Here is a 20,592-nt window from a genome sequence, read left to right as displayed (position 1 = left end):
TCCACAGAACTCTCCAACTACCGCCCCAATGCCCTTCTCTCACCTCTGGCAAAGATCATGGAAAAATGCATCCAGAAACAATTACTTGATCATCTAATGCATAATAACCAATTGTCAACATGGTTTTAGACCCTCGCATAGCACTACAACTGCCCTTCTTTCCTTCACAGATTGTATTAACAATAACCTCAACCTAAACATACTCTCTTCTGCCCTTTTCATTGACCTGTCTAAAGCATTTGACATGGTAAATCACCAAATTCTCATCACAATACTAAAATCCCTGTCACTAGATACATCCTCTATTAAGTGGTTCCAGTCCTACCTGGATAGAAGACAACAGGCCGTACTATGGCACAAGTCTCTATCTATTCATCTCCCTGTCAACCTCGGAGTCCCCCAGGGTTCCATCCTTGGACCTCTACTTTTTTCCATATTCATCAACGATCTTCACCTAGCCATCCCCCAAGCTACATGCATACAATATGCAGATGACTCTACACTGATATGCTCAGCCCCCTCCTCTTCTGAACTACTCTATCTGACCCAACAAGTATTTAACACAGTTGAGCAATGGTTCACACATAGATGCCTTCTCCTAAACCCCAAAAAGACTAAACTCCTCCTCTTCTCTCCTACCAAGAAATACCCTCCACTGGATTTCTCAATAAACTCTATCAATAATACCATTATATCTCCAGACCCATCCACAAAACTATTAGGAGTCACCATTGACAATAATCTGAACTTTGACATCCATATTAACAATACTACAAAAACAGTCAATAAAAAGCTCAGCTCTCTCTATAGGATAAAATCCTTTCTCCTACCTTCAGCTCGAACCACAATAGCACACACTCACCTAATCTCTTCTCTACTTTATGCATCACCCATTTTTACTAACCTTTCAAAAAATAATCTCAACAAATTGGAAATGTCCTGCAACAATATAGCTAGATTTGCAACTGGTAATCCTTTTAGAACCCATCACTGCCTTAATTTAAAACAGCTAGGTTGGCTTGAACTTCAAAATCTAATTACATTCCATCAGCTAACTATAGCCCATAACACTCTTTACAAACCTTCAAAAACACCTATTCTCTCGACACTAATCACCCCCTATAAAAACCTAGAATCCTTAAGGTCTTCTCAGAAACTTCTAGTACATACCACTAAAACATACAACAAAGCTGGCGACTCCCTTTTCTCTAATATAGTTGGGAAAGCTTGGAACCTCCTTCCAAACGAACTCTCCATACTTTCCTCATTATCCTCTTTCAAAAACAAATTGAAAGTATTCCTGAAAACACACTGGTTATGTCAATGCACTAATCCTGACTAGTCAAAAACAAATTGAAAGTATTCCTGAAAACACACTGGTTATGTTAATGCACTAAACCTGACTAGTCAAAAACAAATTGAAAGTATTCCTGAAAACACACTGGTTATGTCAATGCACTAAACCTGACTAGTCAAAAACAAATTGAAAGTATTCCTGAAAACACACTGGCTATGTCAATGCACTAAACCTGACTAGTCAAAAACAAATTGAAAGTATTCCTGAAAACACACTGGTTATGTCAATGCATTAAACCTGACTAGTCAAAAACAAATTGAAAGTATTCCTGAAAACACACTGGTTATGTCAGTGCACTAAACCTGACTAGTCAAAAACAAATTGAAAGTATTCCTGTAAACACAATGGTTATGTCAATGCACTGAACCTGACTAGTCAAAAACAAATTGAAAGTATTCCTGAAAACACACTGGTTATGTCAATGCTCTAAACCTGACTAGTCAAAGTGTCTCTACACACTCTACTCTGCCTAACCCATCTACTCATTAAGCCACTCTATTTTTCTTTTTAAACTATGTTGCTTATTTCTCTTGACTACTCTGATTGTACTTACATCCCTTTATTTATTCTTGTATCGTGCACTGTACATTTTACTGTGATAACCTGTTTACGCATACTGTTGATACTTTAATAGTTGCTCATGTATCCTTATACTTTATTGTATTAATTTTATTGTCCTAACTTGGAGCTTAACTCCTCGGGCCTCTACTGAAAATGGACATGTATCCAGTTAGACTAGCCCGGTTAACAAATGTAAAATAAATAAAATAAATAAAATAATGTATGCAGCTTTTAGTAACTCATACTTTTGTTGCCCTTGGTGCACTGGCTAACAAATTTAAAATTTTCAGTTTTATAATACGAATAAACTTTTATGTCACTTGACAGTTATTTTAATGCGCGGCATAACTACAAACTTTTTAGTGTTTTATAAGTTTTGGTTTATCTTACCACATGTCCTAGTTTATAACTGATAGGCTGGCCATGGCATATGAAATGTCCCAGTCCATTAAATGCAGTTAATTTACTGTCCATGGCATGCAAAACAATTGAAGGCAAAATAGTCTCCCAGTATTTTAAACACATTTTCTTCTGGGATTCTCACTCAAAACTTGTAGCTGTGTTTCTTGTCAGTATGGTTTTGGAAGTAATCTGCTCTCTAGTAGGAATTACAGCCTGCAAGTTAATGTCCACTTCAGGTTGTTAATTGTTGTCAATGTTGTTTTGCCATGTCTGTATTTTTCAGAATAACTAATTCGTCCAGTTTTTGTTGCATTAGACACACTTCAGGTACAACATTAGCTCATTTTTGCAAATACCATTTTTATTTTTTGCACAGTTGATGTTTGTGCTTTCAAAGTTTTCATTAAAGTATCATCACGTTGCCACCCCTGGATTGGGACATCTAACTGTTTGCTCCAGTGAAACTTTTAGACCAAAACCCAGGGGTCTTTTCTTGCCAACATTTTCTTTCTACCACAGTCCGCAAGACATTGCATTGTTTACAACAGTCACTTTTTAATGCTGCAGTAGGTATCTCTCTTTTTATATCATACCAGGGAGTTTTACTGATGATTTTCTGCTGTGTTTTACTTTCATTCACAGTCCATCCTCTATTCTGAAGATGTATCACAGTCTACATTGCAATGTCCACATTGTTTGTTTTTCTCCCATAATGATATACAGTCACTTTATTAACCTGTATACTGGGGTTATGCAGGTATCCTTGTGGAGTACTCGGAAAGTATACTGTCTCCCTTTCCATGTAAAAGCAAATTGTGCTCTGTTTCCTCTGCTATAGAAATGGAGAGGAACGCATTAGCCAAGTCCAAAATCGCATGGTATGATCCAGTAGATGAAGACAGTCTCTAACAATGTCCAGAACAGCTGCTGCCAGTGGTGGTATCCCTTTACTTAGTCCTTTAGGATCAGTAGGCAGAGAATGATTGACCATACTCTCAGCAGGTTCAATTTTTGTCCATCTGCAACAGCTTTTGCATCGTCTCTAATATGTTTGACTGCATTGACAGAGCAGATCTGCACTGTAGGTCCTACTGTGGTTTTTAAGGTTCTCCTTTTTTAAAATATCTATGCTTAACAAAACTATTAAATGATATTTTATTTGTAGCTTTATGATATTTTATTTGTAGCTTCACCCCATTGTTTTCTGCTGTCAAACTATGTTGGTCTACTGCATTAATAATCTGATTTAAGTGTGGGTGGAACATTGTTATTTTATTTTATTTTTATTTATTTTACTTTTGTTAACCGGGAAAGTCTGACTGGAATACATATCCATTTCCAGCGGAGGCCCAGGGAGAAAAGCTCCACATGAAAATTAATTTACATTACAAATTGTGGTAACAGAGAAGTCTGTAAACATTTAACAACATCAGTGACAGGTAATAGTCAAAATTGCGGATACATAAAAGTTTGCATACATTTAATAACATCAGTGACAGGTAATAGTCAGGGTTACATGTAGATAGAAATAATCATTTAGACAAAAGCTGTCATTGTTGGTAGCTGGATTAGGTCTACAGAAGTAATAATTACATGTCTGACCAGTGTGTAATGAAGAAAATGAATTTCAGATAGAAGGTAAGGATGATAGTTAATCAAATGGAGGTAGGTAGGAAGGAAGTAATTTAGTGTGGGCAGAAAAGTTAGTTCTCTTCCTGATGATGGGATAAAAGAGATGTAATGGTCGAGGGAATTGTGTGTTAAGTGGGTGGGGAGAGAAGATATTAGGGTGTATACCTCTGTGAGCTATGTTTGGGTTACCTTTGTCCTGGTATTAAATAGGTTAGTCAGGGTATAGACTGGTCATGGCTGAGTTTATTTTGCTTATTCTGAATTGTGATTGGGTTAGTCAGGGTTTGGACATGGGCAGAGCCAGTCAGTGTTCATGAACATTTTTAGGGATATTTTGAATTGGGGCAGGGAGCATATGTTGGTTAGTTCAGCTGGAAGTGAGTTCATTTTTTTTCCAGCAGAGTTAGAAAACAATGAGTCTCCAGCTGAGTTGTTGGCTTTGGTGGTTTGTACTAGCAGTTTGTTGGATGAACGGAGGGATAATAGGTTGCTGTAGGGGGTAATAATATTAGTCAGAATGGGAGGTACTGGTAGGTTGATTTAGGATTTTATGAATCATTATGAGTTGGTTATAATAAATCTGATTGGATAGTTCAAGCCAGCCTAATTTGTGAAGATGTTGACAGTGGTGGGTTCTGTAGGCTGAGCCTGTGGCAAATCTTGCTATATTGTTATATAATAGTGATTTTGTTAAGGTTTGATTTGGTTAGATTTATGAGGATGGGTGCAGCATAGAGAAGGGTTGAAAGAAGATCCGTGCGAGATATTGCGGTTCTGGCAGATGGAGTTAAGAATTTCTTAATCCTATACATGGAGCCTATTTTTTTGTTTACTGTTTTTATGGTTTTATCTACACGGGTATTGTACTTCAGGTTATTATCAGTGATTACCCCTAGTAGTTTAGTGCAAGGTTCGGGAGTGATTATGGTGCCATTGTTGGAAGAGACTGTGATTAATGGTAATGTTAGCTTACGGGAGGGGGAGAAAAGTAGTAGTTTGGTTTTGTTTGGGTTCAGTAGGAGACGACGATTTTGAGCCAGTTTTCTACTTTGTTGAAAGTGATTTGGGATATTGATTGTAAATCTGTGAGAGTGGAGGCAGTGCAAATGAGTGTAGAGCCATCTGCATACTGTACACAAGTTGCATCTGGGATAACTTTGGGTAGGCCATTAATGAATATGGAGAAAAGGAGGGGACCCAGGATAGAACCTTTGGGTACTCCACGGGTGACAGGTAGAAGGGGGGATAGGTTGTCTTTCCACAGGACGACTTGTTGTCTGCCGTGCAGGTAAGAGTGGAACCAGCTGAGTGCTGGGTTATCTAAGGAGAGTGATTTTAAAGAGTCTAGGAGTAGGTGATTTACCATATCGAAAGCTTTAGATAATTCAAGAAAGAGGGCAGAGGAGAGCATATTCTGATTGCAGTTTTGATTTATACTGTGAGAAAAGGAGAGGAGGGCAGTGGTAGTACTATGGGCTGGTCTGAAGCCATGCTGGATTGGAGCTAGGAGAGTATTCTGAGTAAGGTGGGTTAGGTGTTGTTTCTGTATATGTTTCTACATTATTTTTGCTAAAGGAGATAGTATGGCTATGGGTCTGTAATTAGAGAGTTCGGTTGAGTATCCCCCTTTATGAAGTGGAATAATGTGAAATATTTTCCAGATGGAGGGAATGTAGGATTTGTGGATAGTGTGATTGATTAAGATGGAGATAGGGTAAGCTATGGCATTAGCGGCCTTTTGTAGAAACTCTGCAGGAAGTTGGTCAGCTGCCAGGGTGGTAGGTTTTAGTTTTTTAAGTAGGGATTTAATATAGTCTGTGGGGATAGGATCAAATTTGAGTGGGGGGGTATTTTCTTGAGTAGATGAGATTGTAGTTGAGGAGGTGGGAGATAGATTATTAGCAAGGGACTGTACTGTTTCAGTGAAGAAAGTGTTAAAGGTTTTAGCAACACATTTAGGAGGTAGTTGTAGGGTAGCTGAGGGGGTGGGGGTAGAGGTTTTACCTGGGTGGAGCAGTTTATTTAGACCTGACCAGAATATTTGAGGCTGATTATGGTATTTTTGCTGTAAATCTGTATAGTAGTTTTGTTTGTCTAACAGAATAGACCTTTTTGCATCATTTCTCATTTGTTTGAATGTAATGTGGGCTTGCAGGGATTTGGTGGCTCTCCAGGAGGTCCACGCTTAGTTTCTAGCAAAGTTTTTGTCTAGTAGTATTGGTTAGCCAAGGAGCAATTTTATTTTTGGTTCTGATTGTACGTATGGGAGCATGCCTGTCTAAGATGGCCAGGAATCTGGTGTTGAATTCTGAGACTGCTTCATCAAGGGGGAGTGTTTTTAGATTGGCCCATTTACATGAGCTAAGATCGTACTGGAAACTTATTAGGTTAAACTTCTTTGTATACCTAAGGATTTTAAAGGTGGTTTGGTGAGACATGTCATCCCTTTTCCTGATTATATAGGTTAGGAGGTGGTCGCTCATGTCTTCAGGTAGGGTGCCTGATTTGTATAACTGTGGATTGTTATTTATTAAGATCCAGTCAAGGATGCTTTCCTTTTTGTTGGGCTTGTTGATTCTGGTGGGGGTGGTAATAGTCTGGGAGAAACCATATAAGTTAATATGTGTGGTGGGGAAGTTTGCTGAACAAGTTTTCCAGTCGATGTTGAAGTCCCCGAGAAAGATTGTTTCTTGGGGATGGGTTGTGGATAACCATTGAAGGGTGCTTTCTAAGATGGCTATGTTGTTACCTGGGGGAATATAGCTGCATATTATGTTTATAGATTTGTGTTTGTTAAGTTGTACTTTTGAGATGATTATATCGGAGTTGTAAGGTGTTGCGGGGTGCTAATTGTTGATATCTCGAGAGTGGATTTATATAGGATGGCTACTTTGTCTCCTTTTCTACCTTTACGGTCAAGTCATATTATGTTATAGTTGGGGGGTAATATTTCATTGTAGGGGATAGTGGGTTTGAGCCACGTTTCTGTGAGGCAGGGTAGATCAGGGGAGTGCATGTCTAGGAGGGCGTGCAGATAGTGGATTTTCTTATTTAAACTTCTGATATTTAGGTGGCAGACTGGGAATGATTTGGGGGCATTATGTGAGCTTCTTAGGTTGGTAGGAGTACTGTTTATGGGGTTAGAGGTAGATGGTGACTTTGGGCCTGGGTTAGGGTGGATGTCACCGCTGGTTATGAGGTTAGGTAATATACTCCTTATGAGTTTGGTGAACTTCAGTAGGAGTTGGTAATAGTTCTTTGTCCTTGGGTTTAAGTAAGTAGGATGGATGGGATGGAGAGGATTTGGGGTAGTGCAATTAGTGAGGAGGTGGGGTAGTATTGGAGGTGGGGTATGTGTTTGGATGCTAGTGGTTGTGATAGATGAAGGGTACTGAGAGTTAGGTAGGTAGCGTAATTCATATGCGGTGAAGACATAAAGTATTACAAGTGGGGGTATGAGGTATATGTTCTAGGGTTGTGGAATAAGGTGGGAGTAAGGGGATACATTGTAGATGAAGTAGTAGAAGGGTTTGTGAAAAAGGGTGGGGTAATAGAGAAGTGTGAAAGATAATCAAGGTGGGATTAAGCAGGCACATCTGTGGATTTGAAAGTAAGACTATTACAGGTTGTGCCTTACCTTAGAATATCTAGCAAATCACACTCTTTACACTCATCAGTCAAATAATGTAAAGCGAATACCATTCCATGTTGTTGGAACACAATTTGGTCTTCAAATTAATACATGCACTGTAGTCTGTGAGGGATGTTTTTCTAGCCCTCTGAATTTTCTTTGTTTATGCTGTCGAATAAACAAATTACTGTATTTTTTATTTATTTATTTATTTATTTTTTTAGTAAATTGCCCTGGCTTTTTAAAGCCATCTGTGTAAGAAGAATACATTTTTTATATTTTCTGTAGTGTACTAAGTTACTGTGTGAGCTCACTTACTGTATGTTGTAAAAGCTGTCAAAAACATTTATTTAGCTGCACATGCTCCGGCTTTAATATATATTTTTTCTTAAAACTGTTAAAGCTAAAGGAGTAGATGTGGGCAGCTAAAGGCCGTTATCAATTGCATTTTTCCCTTCTCTTTTTGTATATCTTTTTCTTTGTTTTTTTTCCAAAGGCAAATCAAGTCTGCTAGAGCTTTTGCCATCTCATTTGAATTTACTTCATGCAGAAATTCTAAAGGCTTTGAAGGGGGTGGGGGAGAAACTCTACTCAGTACTCTAGCAAGAGGATCCCTTTGACCCCATGGTCCAGCCATGGGTCCTGCAGGAATTTTCTGCCTCATACTCTTTTTGCTAACATTTCTCTTTAAAGAAAACAACATTGGTGGTTGTGCCGTCTTCTCTGTATAACCTCAGAATCCCATCCTCGTCGCCAGTTTGTTACGGTTCATTATTCTAATTCTGTGGTTAATACAGTTGAGAAGTGACACAAGACACCAAAGCACAAGCTTAAACAGTTTATTACCATAATCAACAAATTAAATCAAAAATAAAGATGTCTGTACTTACAAGCTTTAAAGGAATTATCAAGCCCACTGATAGGGGAACTCTAATCTATACAGTGCAGCTATCTGTTTAGTCAACACACTTGCAGGCACTGATAAATCCAAGAACTCAGTCTAAGCTAAACGTTCGTATTGATCAAAGCAAATCAGTCAAATCAAATCCAGAAGATGAGTTACGTTAAGACAGGGCAGACACTGGCAAAATAGCTGTATGCTCAGTTCAGGCTAGTGCAACGATCAATCAAATCTGGATCATGAGTTCCTTTAAGACAGGGCTGACACTGCCAAATATAGCTGTATGCTCAGTTCAGGCTAGTGCAACGATCAATCAAATCTGGATCATGAGTTCCATCCTATTATCAGCCTTTGAGCTTTTTATAGGTTTGAGCAGGCCATAGGGTCAACAGGTTTGGCTGATAACATCCAGATCATAAGTTTAATCATAAACTGATGGAATATTTAAAAAATTACAAATCATTTCCCAAGTTGTAAACAAGTCCTGTAATGTCTGTTTTTTTTTATGCATTTTTTTTATGCATTACATCCTCTTCTAAGAGAACAGTTATCCCTTAGCTGACTGCAGACTTGTGATAGTCCCTCTTATTTGACTCTGTAAGAAGCATTAAACATTTTTTCAGGTTAATCAAAGTTCAATGCACTAAAGTTCAGTAAGCAAGGTTTGCACTTAAAGCATGTGTCTAGCATATTTTACAAAAAAGCTACATGCAAGATGCAGTCCCTTAATATAACTGTTGTCATTTCATTGTACGCAGGAGTGAGGTGGTCGAGGCACCTAATAATTTGGGCAAGCTGTGTGGGCCCATCACACCCTCAAGTTGACAGCTTGGCTATTCCAGTTCCAAATATAGTCAAGCTTCCTACTCTCACATCAGGTTCATAGGTTCATAGAAATATAGTCAAGCTTCCTACTCTCACATCAGCAGTAAAGCACATACTTCTTTCCTCGTCTAAGTTCTGTACCAGAAAATTATATCTCAGTAAATGGAGGAGATGTCTTACTGGGCTTCAGAAAGAAATTTTGACCCTTTTTCTGCACCTATTAGCTCTATTTTGGATTTCCTGGCTGAATTGTTTCATAAAGGCTCAGCTGCAGTAACTATCAAGGTTCAGTTGGCTGCAATTTCCAGTTTTCATACAGGTGATATAACACCACATTTTATATCCCACGGATTATGCAGAGCTTTTCTGAAGTGCACCTGCTTATTAAAACCTCCCATCAAGGACCCTTTTCCACCTTCTGACTTGCATTTTGTACTCTCTTGTCTGATCCTTCTTCCATTTGAGCCCGCGTCAACGTATGACATCAAATTTTTATCATGGAAAACAGTTTTACTGATTGCTATCACATCTGCCAGAAGAGTCTCTGAGCTTCAAGCTTTGTCAATCAGACCTCCTTATATGATTTTTCATAAGGACAGGGTGTTTCTGTGAACTAATCCATCTTTCTTACCAAAAGTGTGCTCGGAAGCTAATCTTAATCAATCTTTTGAGCTTCCAGTTTTTTCCTCAGTCATGGCAACAAGACAGAATACGCACTCCATCAGTTGGACGTACATAGACAACTTTGCTTCTATTTACACAGAACTAAAGTTTTCAGGAAGTCTAATCAGCTGTTCATCTCCTTTTCAAAGGCTAAAAAAGATGATTCTGTTCAAAGGTCACACTTTTGAGATGGCTTTCAAATTGTATCACATTTATATACACTTCTAACAATAGACATCTCCCCTTTAGAGTCAAAGGTCACTGCACAAGGGCAATTGCAACTTCATCTGCATTTCAGGCTAAACTGCCACTCGATAATATTTGTGCTGTGGCTATGTGGGCCAAACCGTACACCTTCATTACTCATTACAAGGTAGACATGGCCTCCAGGGACAGGGCCTCTTTTGGTTCCACTGTCCTGAAAAATATACTCCCGTGAGCCGCCCAGGATATATGGTTCTAGGGATGCAGTCCCAACCAGTAAGAATGAAGGCAAGATGGACAACAAACATGGAACGTTATGGTAAGTACATAACTTCTTTTTTAGCTACTCTCTGTCTACATTTTTTTGCTTTCACCTGATTCTTCCTGCTTTTTCTTTTTAATTGTACCATTCTAACTAACTGCATTAATAAGTTTAAAGCTGAAGTTTCCTTTTTCTTGTTTTTTTTTCCAGTCTGTGATTGCCAGTCATCACCCCCATTGGCCTTGAGACTATTTATTCTTAATGCTGGTAGCCCTACCTGAGCTGAGTGAGAGCTGATAAGAGAGACCATTATCCAGTACCCCATGGAGGTGTTTGTGACCCTGACTGCATTCAGCCTTCTGGTGTATTCATCCTAGTGGCCTGATGTCTGACTTCACCTCCTAGGACCTGGGCAGTCTGTGCTTCAGGTTGGATGCCAGTTGTTCCCAGGCTGGAGAACTGCACAACATTTCTCTAAGGTCTGCATCAAACATTCTTCCAGATGCTAACTATGAGGGCATTTCTGTTGCCCCTCCCCTGGTTGTTGACATGAGCATTCACAGTGCTGTAAAGGAACTCCTCCTGTCTTCACTATGTATGTGCACCCCCCCCCCCCCCAACAAACGGCCAGAAAGAGTTACCATTAAGAGGCTGGGAGTACAATATCCACATTCTAGCTCATGCTAAATCTGACACTGATGAGCCTTATCTTGCAGCGGACAAGTAGCAACCTGGAACATTGCTACCTCCTCCACAGGATCGGCACACTGATATTGGCTTCTCATTCCTACTTTCTTTTACCTGGCCTCTCTAGTGCCTGAGCCACTGTTTGAGCTCTAGTCTGCATAGTGATCATGGCTTTATCTCTCTATGTCATGGAACTGAACAAGATTGAAATTTCTTTTAGTCATTACCTCAGCTTTGCAGATTTGTTGACCTGCAAACTCTATGTAAAAAGAACCATATATGTATTTTCACAAAGAATTGGTGGCACGTATTCAGGTGAATTCCCATTTCCTCCATAAGGTGGTATCTAGGCAGTCACATGGCCACTATTTTCACCTCCTGCTTTTCTTTTGAAAGCTATTATCCAGGAGAGTATAGAATGTTAAACATCAACTGTGGGTTCTACCTTTGGCCTATGAGTATAAGAACATAGATTAACAATTCATATTCCTGTGTTCATTTTTAGTAGAGCTTCACAGTTGCCAACAAGACCCCGTCCAGGTGGATTGCAGGCGGTTACTTTTGCCAGCAAAAAAATTACTTTTTTTGTTAGTGCACTGATGTCACATTTGATCAATGTTATGGTTAGCTTCCCTGCACAACAGTGTTTGCAGGCTAAAAGGCTTATGTTCTTCATGTATGGAAATTCTAGATTGGAAGGAGAGCCACAGAAGGAAGCACCAAAAGTGATTTTACTTCAGAGATTCCTTTTCTGTGGACTTTATTTCAGCATTAATTCATATATTCTGTACAATTTCTGGTCAGGAGATTGCATGATGTTCTTCATCTCACATTGCTGCAGTCCTAACACTTGGGTAGTCCGCTGTCCCTCGGTCGGCCCGAATATCAGAGTATAAGGCTGACGTCGGTCAAGGCGCATTTGACTGACATCAGAACGTCAGGGTACAAATGCGCATGACCGACGTCACATCCTCAGTCTTTTTTGCCGCATGGTCCGATGCAGAAGCAGTGTTGCAAGTGCCGTTCGGCGTTCTGAAATTTTTCGAATTCGGAGTTTCAGACCGAAGTCAGAGTTGGTTAAGTACCCGTTGGGAATATTTTGGTTTTTTCTTGCCTCAGTGGTTTACCGGATGTCAGAAAAAGTGAATAACTGTATTTCTTGTGGGAAACAGATACCGCATAGGGATTACCATAATTTGTGTATACCTTGTTTAGGACCTGAGCACGACGTTGTTGGATGCCGCTTTTGTGCTAGGTTTAATAAACGCACTGTAAAGCGTAGGTTGGATTGTGCAAGGTTGGTCTTTGGGAAGCGGTGCAATTACAAAATGCCGTCGGATGCTCCGACGCCGGCTTCCTCAAAGAAGCGCAAGGACAAGGCAGTTAAACCTAGGTTAGAGGAGTCGTCCGAACCGGACGCTAGTTCTTTATAGGTGTCAGTGGAACCGGTGGTTCCGACGGAGGCCTCTCTGGAGACCCAGGGAGAGACTTTGATTTTACAGGATGTGGCCTCCCAGGAGGCAGGGCAGGCTGTAGGGGCTTCTCAAGTTACTGTGCTCCCCTCCCTTCCTAAGGGATCTAGGCCCTCTCTTTCTGCTTCCAAGGCTTCTCCTAGACGCAGGTCTAGTTTAGCTTCTGTGGGTGTCACTCCCAGTTCTTCAGGTGCTGTGCCCAAGAAGCACATGCTCAAAATGGCAGAGGATTTAATTACTTTGATTAGAGGCTCTATGCCCCCTCCTGATAAGATGCCTAGGATGGAACCTGTGTTGGGGGATTATGAGCAGGCTTCGGATGTGTCTGAGTCTTCGGCTGAAGACTTGCAGGAGTATTCTCATTATTCTGATTCTGATGTGGATGATTCTACTCCTTCTGCTTCTCCTCCTGAGGATTTTTCTTTTTCAGAGACCCTTCACTCCATGAGAGAGCATTTTAAATGGGAAGGTCAGGATTTCTCTGATTCCAGGAAAAGGCTTAGGGAATTTTGTTTTACCCCAGCATAGGCCTTTAGCTATACCTCCTGTTCTGAATGTGGTGGAAGATGTGTTTGCAGAGGCTTCTCTTAATCCTGATTCTTTGCCTCCTGCTCCTGTTAAACCGGATAGGTATTACAGGGTGCCTGAAGCTCATAAGTATCTTTTAAGAGTCCTAGGGCAGACCCAGAAACTGTTAGCCAGGGGCCTAAGGGTGTTAAGGCTTCTGTTGTCAAGAATCCGGTTCCTGCAGATAAAGAGGCCAGGGCCTTGGATAGATGGGGAAAGAAAGTTTATACTTCTTCCACTCTAGCCATGAGAGCTTTGAATTGCCAGTTTCACATGTTGAAATATCAAAATTATCTCCTTTCTCAGTTGAAATCTAAGGTTGATGCTCTGGCGGAAGGTATTGACTGTAAAGAGTTACAAGATTTAGTGCATGTTTCTGAACAGGTGGGTAAGCATTCTTTGCAATGTGGTTTTGATGCTGTACAGGCCTCGTCTAGGGTGGCTGCCACTGGGTCAGTTCTTCGCAGGCATGCCTGGCTGAGGGATCAAAATTTATCTGACCATGTTAAAACTAGGATTTTGGATGCCCCTTTGCAATCTGATGTCTTGTTTGGTTCTCCTGTTGAGGCAGTTTTAAAGAAAATGGAAGACAAGGCTAAGTCTATGCAGACTGTTAAAGATTTTTTGCAGGTTCAGCCTCCAAAGTTTAGTAGAAATTGGCCTACTAAAGGGTGGGCGTATCCTTCTTATGATTCCCAGTCTAGGGGTAGATCTAGACGTGGCAGGGGCAGAGGTCAGGGCTCTTTCAGGCCCAGGACGGGGAGTTCTCCTGCACAGTCTTCGAGTGAGGGCAGGGGTCAGTCCTTTCGTAAACAGACCCAATGACCTACCTTTTCAGCTGCCAGAACCTTCTCGCATGGCAGCACCTTTAGGAGGAAGGTTGGCACTTTTCAAAGAAAATTGGAGTTTGATTACCCAAGACAGATGGGTACTGGATATCATACATCACGGTTACAGGTTTTATTTCCATACCTTGCCTCCTTTCAAAGGCATGCCAGACATTCCTCCTCAACAAAGAATAGAGGCTCACAAGCAAATTTCACTGCTGCTCCAAATAGGGGCCATACAGCCGGTTCCTATGCCAGAAAGGGGCCTAGGATTTTATTCTCGCCTGTTCCTAGTCCCAAAGAAGGGGAACACGTGGAGACCAATTTTGGATTTATCTATCCTCAACACTTATCTAGACATTCCCAAGTTCAAAATGTTGACGTTGCAGCAGCTTTTACCTCTGCTGGGCAAAGATCATTGGATGGTAACTTTGGATCTCAAGGAGGCTTACCTTCATGTTCCTATCAGACTAAGTTGCAGGAAGTATCTGCGTTTTCGAGCTGGGACTTCTCACTATCAGTTCTCTGCATTGCCCTTTGGCTTATCTACTGCGCCCAGAGTGTTCACGAAAGTTCTGGCTCCAGTGATAGCTTTCTTCAGGCTAAAAGGAATACAGATCTATCCTTATTTGGACGACTGCCTGATTCTGGCTCAAGGAAGGGAAGAGCTTCTTCATCATTTGGAATATGTGATAGCAGTGCTAAGATGCCTGGGGTATTCTGTGAACGAAATAAAGTCCAGTCTAGTACCCTCTCAAGACATGTGCTTTCTGGGTGTGAGACTGAATACAGCATCCCAGATGGCCTTCTTAACCCCGGACAAACAAAAGAGTCTATCCCTTTACTTCCATCAGCTGTCTCATCAGTCCGGGCTGACTGCAAGGACAGTCCTTCAAGCCTTAGGGTTCATGGCATCTTGTATTCTGGTGCTTCCCAGTGCCAAACTGCATATGAGGAAGCTACAATGGTATCTCAAAAATGTATGGACACAGCACTGCCAGGATCTGGACACTGTCATTCAAATAATACCTTGCATTCAAAAGGAATTTTTGTGGTGGGCTCAGGAATGTCACCTAAACAAGGGACTCTCTGTGACCCGGCCAGAGGCGAGTCAGATTTTAACAACAGATGCCTTAGACATAGCTTGGGGAGCTCATCTAAATGGAAAGTGGATACAAGACAAGTGGCCTGCCAGACTACAACATCTACATATTAACATGAAGGAGATGTTAGCAGTCCAGTTTGCATTAATAGCTTTCAAGGATTTACTTCTTCCAGGGCAGGTGTTGATTCTAACAGACAACACAACTGTCATGTGGTACATCAACAAGCAAGGGGGAACACATTCTTATCCTCTATGCAGGCAAGCAATGATTTTGTGGGAGACTGCTCTCAGTTTACAACTAAGTCTTCAGGCAAGGTTTCTGCCGGGAGCACAGAACTCCTTAGCAGATGTGTTAAGCAGACAAATCATGGATCCCCACGAGTGGAAACTGGATCTTCATGTATTTCAGAAATTGACAGTGTCCTGGGGAACTCCAGACATAGATCTGTTCGCTTCTCCACTAAACCACCAGCTGCCAAAGTTTTGCACAAAGCGGTTTCATCCCACAGCTTGGAAAGTGGATGCTCTTTCTTTCAGTTGGAAAAATCTTCATGTGTATGCCTTTCCACCTCTGCCTCTCCTCCCAAAGGTACTTCTGAAGGTCAGACAGGACAAGCCAAGGATGATTTTGATAGCTCCAGATTGGCCTCGACAGCACTGGTACCCACTACTGAGAAGTCTAGTACGGAAGCCTCCATGGCCTTTGCCTTTGATTCCACATCTGTTGTCCCAGGAGGACAGTCATTTGCTCAATGTCAAACTTCACTCTCTTCACCTAACAGCATGGCATATTCTGTTTTGAACCATAGAGGGTCTCAACTTCCACAACAAGTTTTGAATGTGATTTTGGAAGCTAGAAGGCCTAGTACAAGGAAAATGTACGCAGATAAATGGAAGAGATTTTTATTTTGGAGTGCAGCTAAGGATTTGGATGTTTCTGAGCCTGATTTAAGTGTGGCTCTTCAATACCTTACTGAGTTATTGGACAAAGGTTTGTCCTTCTCTTCTATTAAGATTCATGCTGCAGCAATTTCAGCTCACTACGATTGTGACCCACCATTGTTTTCTCATCCTTTATTCAAGCAATTTCTTAGAGGGGCAAAGAATTTAAGACCCCCACGAAGAGCTCCTACTCCTGCTTAGGATCTCAATTTTGTGTTGGAGAAACTCACTCTACAACCTTTTGAGCCTGCAGCTACTGCTGAGTTGAAATATTTGTCATGGAAGACTGCTTTTTTGTTGGCCATTACCTCTGCAAGAAGGGTTTCTGAATTGCAGGCCCTTATGGCAGTTGAGCCTTTCTTAATTTTCCACAAGGATAGGGTATCTTTACGTACTAATCCTTCCTTTATGCCTAAAGTGGTTTCTAGTGTGGCTTTAAACCAAACCATTCATTTGCCTACTTTTTATGCAAATCCCCAAACTAAAGGGGAAAAGATTTTGCACACTTTAGATGTTCACAGGCAGTTACGATATTATTTGGACAGAACTAAAGGGTTCAGACAATCTCAGCAGTTATTAGTTTCTTTTGCTTTGTGCTCTCTGGGCAAGCCCGTGTCAAAACAAACTATTTCTAAGTGGATTGGATTTTGCATTGCTTTCTGTTATTCCCATCATGGCAAAGAGATTCCAGCTGGGATTAGACCTCATTCCACTAGGGCTACTGCCACTTCAACAGCTTTTTTGAGGGGGGTGGCTACTAAGGATATTTTGGAGGCAGCCACTTGGAGTTCAGTGCATACCTTCTCTAAGCATTACCACCTTCCATTGTACTCTAAATCCAGGGCTGGTTTTGCCACTGCTGTGTTGCAGGGCATTTTGACAGCTCCTGCTTCATTATAGTTTAGCCATCCTCCCTTACCTCTGCTTTGGGATTCTACCCAAGTGTTAGGACTGCAGCAATGTGAGATGAAGAACATAGTACAGTTTTGTACCTACCATAAATGTAGATGTTTGAAGATCCACATTGCTGCAGTCCAATTTACCCTCCCTCCTTCCCCTCTGTTGTTTGAGGTGGTTGTGTGGGTTGGGTTATCCATCTGAGGTATATTGCATTTTGTATATATTGTATATATTATACATATTATTGGTGTTAGGCTAGTTGGTTGTTTAGTTGTGGTCTATGGGTTTTGACCTTTCTTTTTTGGGTCTTCTGACATCTGGGGCAAGAAAAGACTGAGGATGTGACGTCGGTCATGCGCATTTGTACCCTGACGTTCTGATGTCAGTCAAATGCGCCTTGACCGACGTCAGCCTTATACTCTGATATTCGGGCCGACCGAGGGACAGCGGACTACCCAAGTGTTAGGACTGCAGCAATGTGGATCTTCGAACATCTACATTTATGGTAGGTACAAAACTGTACTTTTTCTGCTGTTACATAGGGTGATGATGCACACCACCTGTAAGATTTTGATCGTTGCATTCATTTAGTAAAGTTTCCACATTTATTGCTTAATGTACCTAATCCAACTAAATGTTGCTGGAGTTGCCAGATTGCCATATGCGGCCCATTCTAGAGCTGTTTTTCCTTCCTGGGAGAAAAGTACAGTATGAAGGAGCTTTCTAATCAGGCTACTTAGAAGTAAGAGGAATGATAAAGTCTAGGTCTGTTTGACCCTGCTTAGGATGGCAGTTCTGGAAGGTGGCCAGCTTGGGGATCAACAGGATGGTCTCATGATCAGTTGTAGGACTCTGAATGAAAGTAGATAAGGGTATATAGTGTGTATAAAGACCAAATATTAGCCAAACCCTTCCCTAACCAGATCACCAAATGGACTGCCTTTTAACTTTTCGGACTGTGAATTCTCCCCAAACTAGCTAGAGATTGAGCTCACTTCAGTATCTGCTATTAATGGCAGGAGAATTCAAGACAGTTCTCCAATTAAGAATGTTTGGGGTTGAATCACAAGGTTTTCAGCACCAGCGCTACCACCCTGAAATATATAGCTAGCCTGTTCTTGCTAACTGAGCTATGTCTCCCCTTCACTTCACCTCCTTGAATACTCTGATGTGTGGTATGTCATATGTGCCCGTATTATTTACCATGGTTCTGACCCTGCTGGCTGAGGCCTTGCAAGAGAAGGGTCTTTAATTGCATAGTTAACTGCTGCTCTTCTTCTGAGAGCTACCTCTTTCTTAGGTCACTTTGTGGTTGCAGATACTTGGGGGAGTCTATATAGTGGAAGAAGTAATATTTTGTCCTAAGGCAGACACCTCTCTTTACTAAGAATTGCACACTGTAGCATCATCATTTATGCCCACAGAGAACATAAGAATTTGTCTTGACATCTTTATGTAGGAAGGAAACAAAGGTCATTTGAGTTTTTCTAACCATCCCTGTGCCTTAGTCTTAATAACAGCCATCTTCTTCACTATCTTGTTCATCCACCTTCACATGAGGATGCTTCAAAGGATGATGAGGTCTCCAGAAACTACAAAGTTATTGTACCTTCCTTGACTTTCTGCTTGTTATCCTTGTCAACCAGGCTCTGGAGTAGTGGATGATTTTAACCAATCTGAATGCTGAGTGTGCTTTCATGTCTCTTATTCTGTTGCAGATCAGGGCAGAATATGTTTTGCTGCCAGCATGGGATGCCGACATGGGCCCAGAAGAGAAAGAACTACATGTAGATTTATGCTACAGCTTATGGCAGTGTTATTTTAACCTCCAAGCTGTGAAAATTGGGTTTCAGACTGGAGCCACTTCTGTAATTAGACAGTGAAGCTGCAGACTGGTACCTGAACATACAGGACAGGTTTCATATATGCTTATTTTGCAGAGTGGTCATAGGCTGGTAGTGGACCATTGACCTAGGCATTGCTTTCATAGGCTTTCACATCATGGTTGAAACGAGTATATTGGTGGACACACTGAAATGTAGCTACAGATTTCCTGGAGTTGAAGATAAGGGAGGCATTTTTGTTAAAAAGCTTGTGGAAGTGGGACACTCCAGAAGAAGAAGAAGAACATATTTTCACCCATAGCTCTGCTTAATGCAGTAGGGCAAGAAGAGATTGGCAGTGGATGCATTTCTTTACCATGGTGGAGTATATTCCATTTTTGCTTTTAAACCTTAGTCCTCTGATTCATTGCCTGACAGACAAATTGTAAGAAAGCCTCACTGTCTTCACAGCGGAGATGCATGTTATTCATCCAGTCAGGGGAGTCCCTTGGGGTTGGGATGATGAGTCATTTCTACCTTTCCATTTCGAGCTGCTACTTCAGATCTACTGATTCAACTGAACCTTCTGGCAGAGGTCTTGCGTGTTATTAAGGCTACCAGAAAGTCTTCTGCTTACCAAGCATATTCTGATAAGTTGAAGTGGTTCTCCATATGGTAGAAGACTCTTCTGCATTAGCAAACTTGTAGGTATCCGTATTGTTCTTTGGTGACTGTTTGACTTTAGTCTTAGCAACTCCAGTGTCATCATACACATCTGCTCCTTTCTGACACATCATGACCTTGTGGAGATCTGAACTGTTGCCCAACGCAGATTAGTCAAGAAATTCTTCAAAGAGTGAGTGGGTAATTTTGCAATCGTAGCCACCTAGTTTGTGACTGACAGAACTTTCTGTCACCTGATTTGATCTGTTCAGTTCAGTCTGTTTGAAATTCCTATTTTGGAAAATATTTATGATGTACTTTGCCCTCTGCTTTCTTGAATTTTGAAGTTATGGGTCTGGATTCGTAGGTAACCTTGTTTTATCTGCCATAGGAAGCAGATATTGAGAGAACACATCCCCTCACATAGTGGTCTCAGATCTATGCTTGAAAGTAGTCTGTTTACCTCCCCATTTTATTTCTGGCAGCAGAATCCATTGAAGAGCAAACATTCCATATGCTTGATGTGCATTGTCAGTTGCTGGGACCATCTTTCCACCTCCTATCCAAGTGAGGTGCGCCTTGAAGGTAGCCATGCAAAGCCTGCCCAAATAGATGGCTTTTGTCAGCAGGAAGCAGGCTGCTTTTTGGCCAGTGCATTTAAAGGCTACACCATCAGTGATGTGACTGCTTTCATTGTCTTTTTAAGTATATCTGTTGCGGATTTTGATTCTAGGAGTTTGGTCAGTTTATCTGTGAGAGTACAGCTTGCAGTGGGTACGTGCAACATTCATTTTTTTCACCAAAGCTCGGTGAGCTCTCAAACCTGTCTTTTTATGCAAGTCCTGGAAAATCTAGCCTGTGCGTATTTTTATATCCACTATCTCATTCAAGTGTACTTGTCCAGTTTCATTTGGTGTCAGTACCAAGGATTGTAGAGCCAGGTGTGCCATTCTAGAGTAACTGTGTGATCTCACAGCATGTCTCTGTGGAAGTGATTGTGCTTCAAGGACAGAAGGTAGTGAATTTAGCAAGCTCTGTGAAGAGAAAATCCTCAGAAAAGGAACTCCTGCTGACAGCTGAGGGATATCTTGAAAGATCAGATGATAGTCTGTCATACTACTACATCTTATACACACCCACTGCAGTGGACCCTTATGAAGATCAAATA

At 41.2% G+C, this 20,592-nt stretch overlaps 1 protein-coding gene across 1 annotated transcript in view; it reads left to right on the top strand.

Annotated features, from left to right (window-relative positions):
- The window catches only part of ORC2 (origin recognition complex subunit 2), an 829,308-nt gene that overhangs the window by 675,138 nt on the left and 133,578 nt on the right, over window positions 1-20,592 (top strand). The gene's annotated exons all lie outside the window — the stretch shown is intronic.

Source organism: Protopterus annectens, chromosome 6.part1 (genome assembly GCF_019279795.1).
Source record: "Protopterus annectens isolate FY-2018-M chromosome 6.part1, PAN1.0, whole genome shotgun sequence".
NCBI classification, from domain to species: Eukaryota; Metazoa; Chordata; order Ceratodontiformes; family Protopteridae; genus Protopterus; species Protopterus annectens.
Note: the sequence above shows the minus strand (reverse complement) of the source record. Positions and strands in the feature narration are given on the sequence as shown.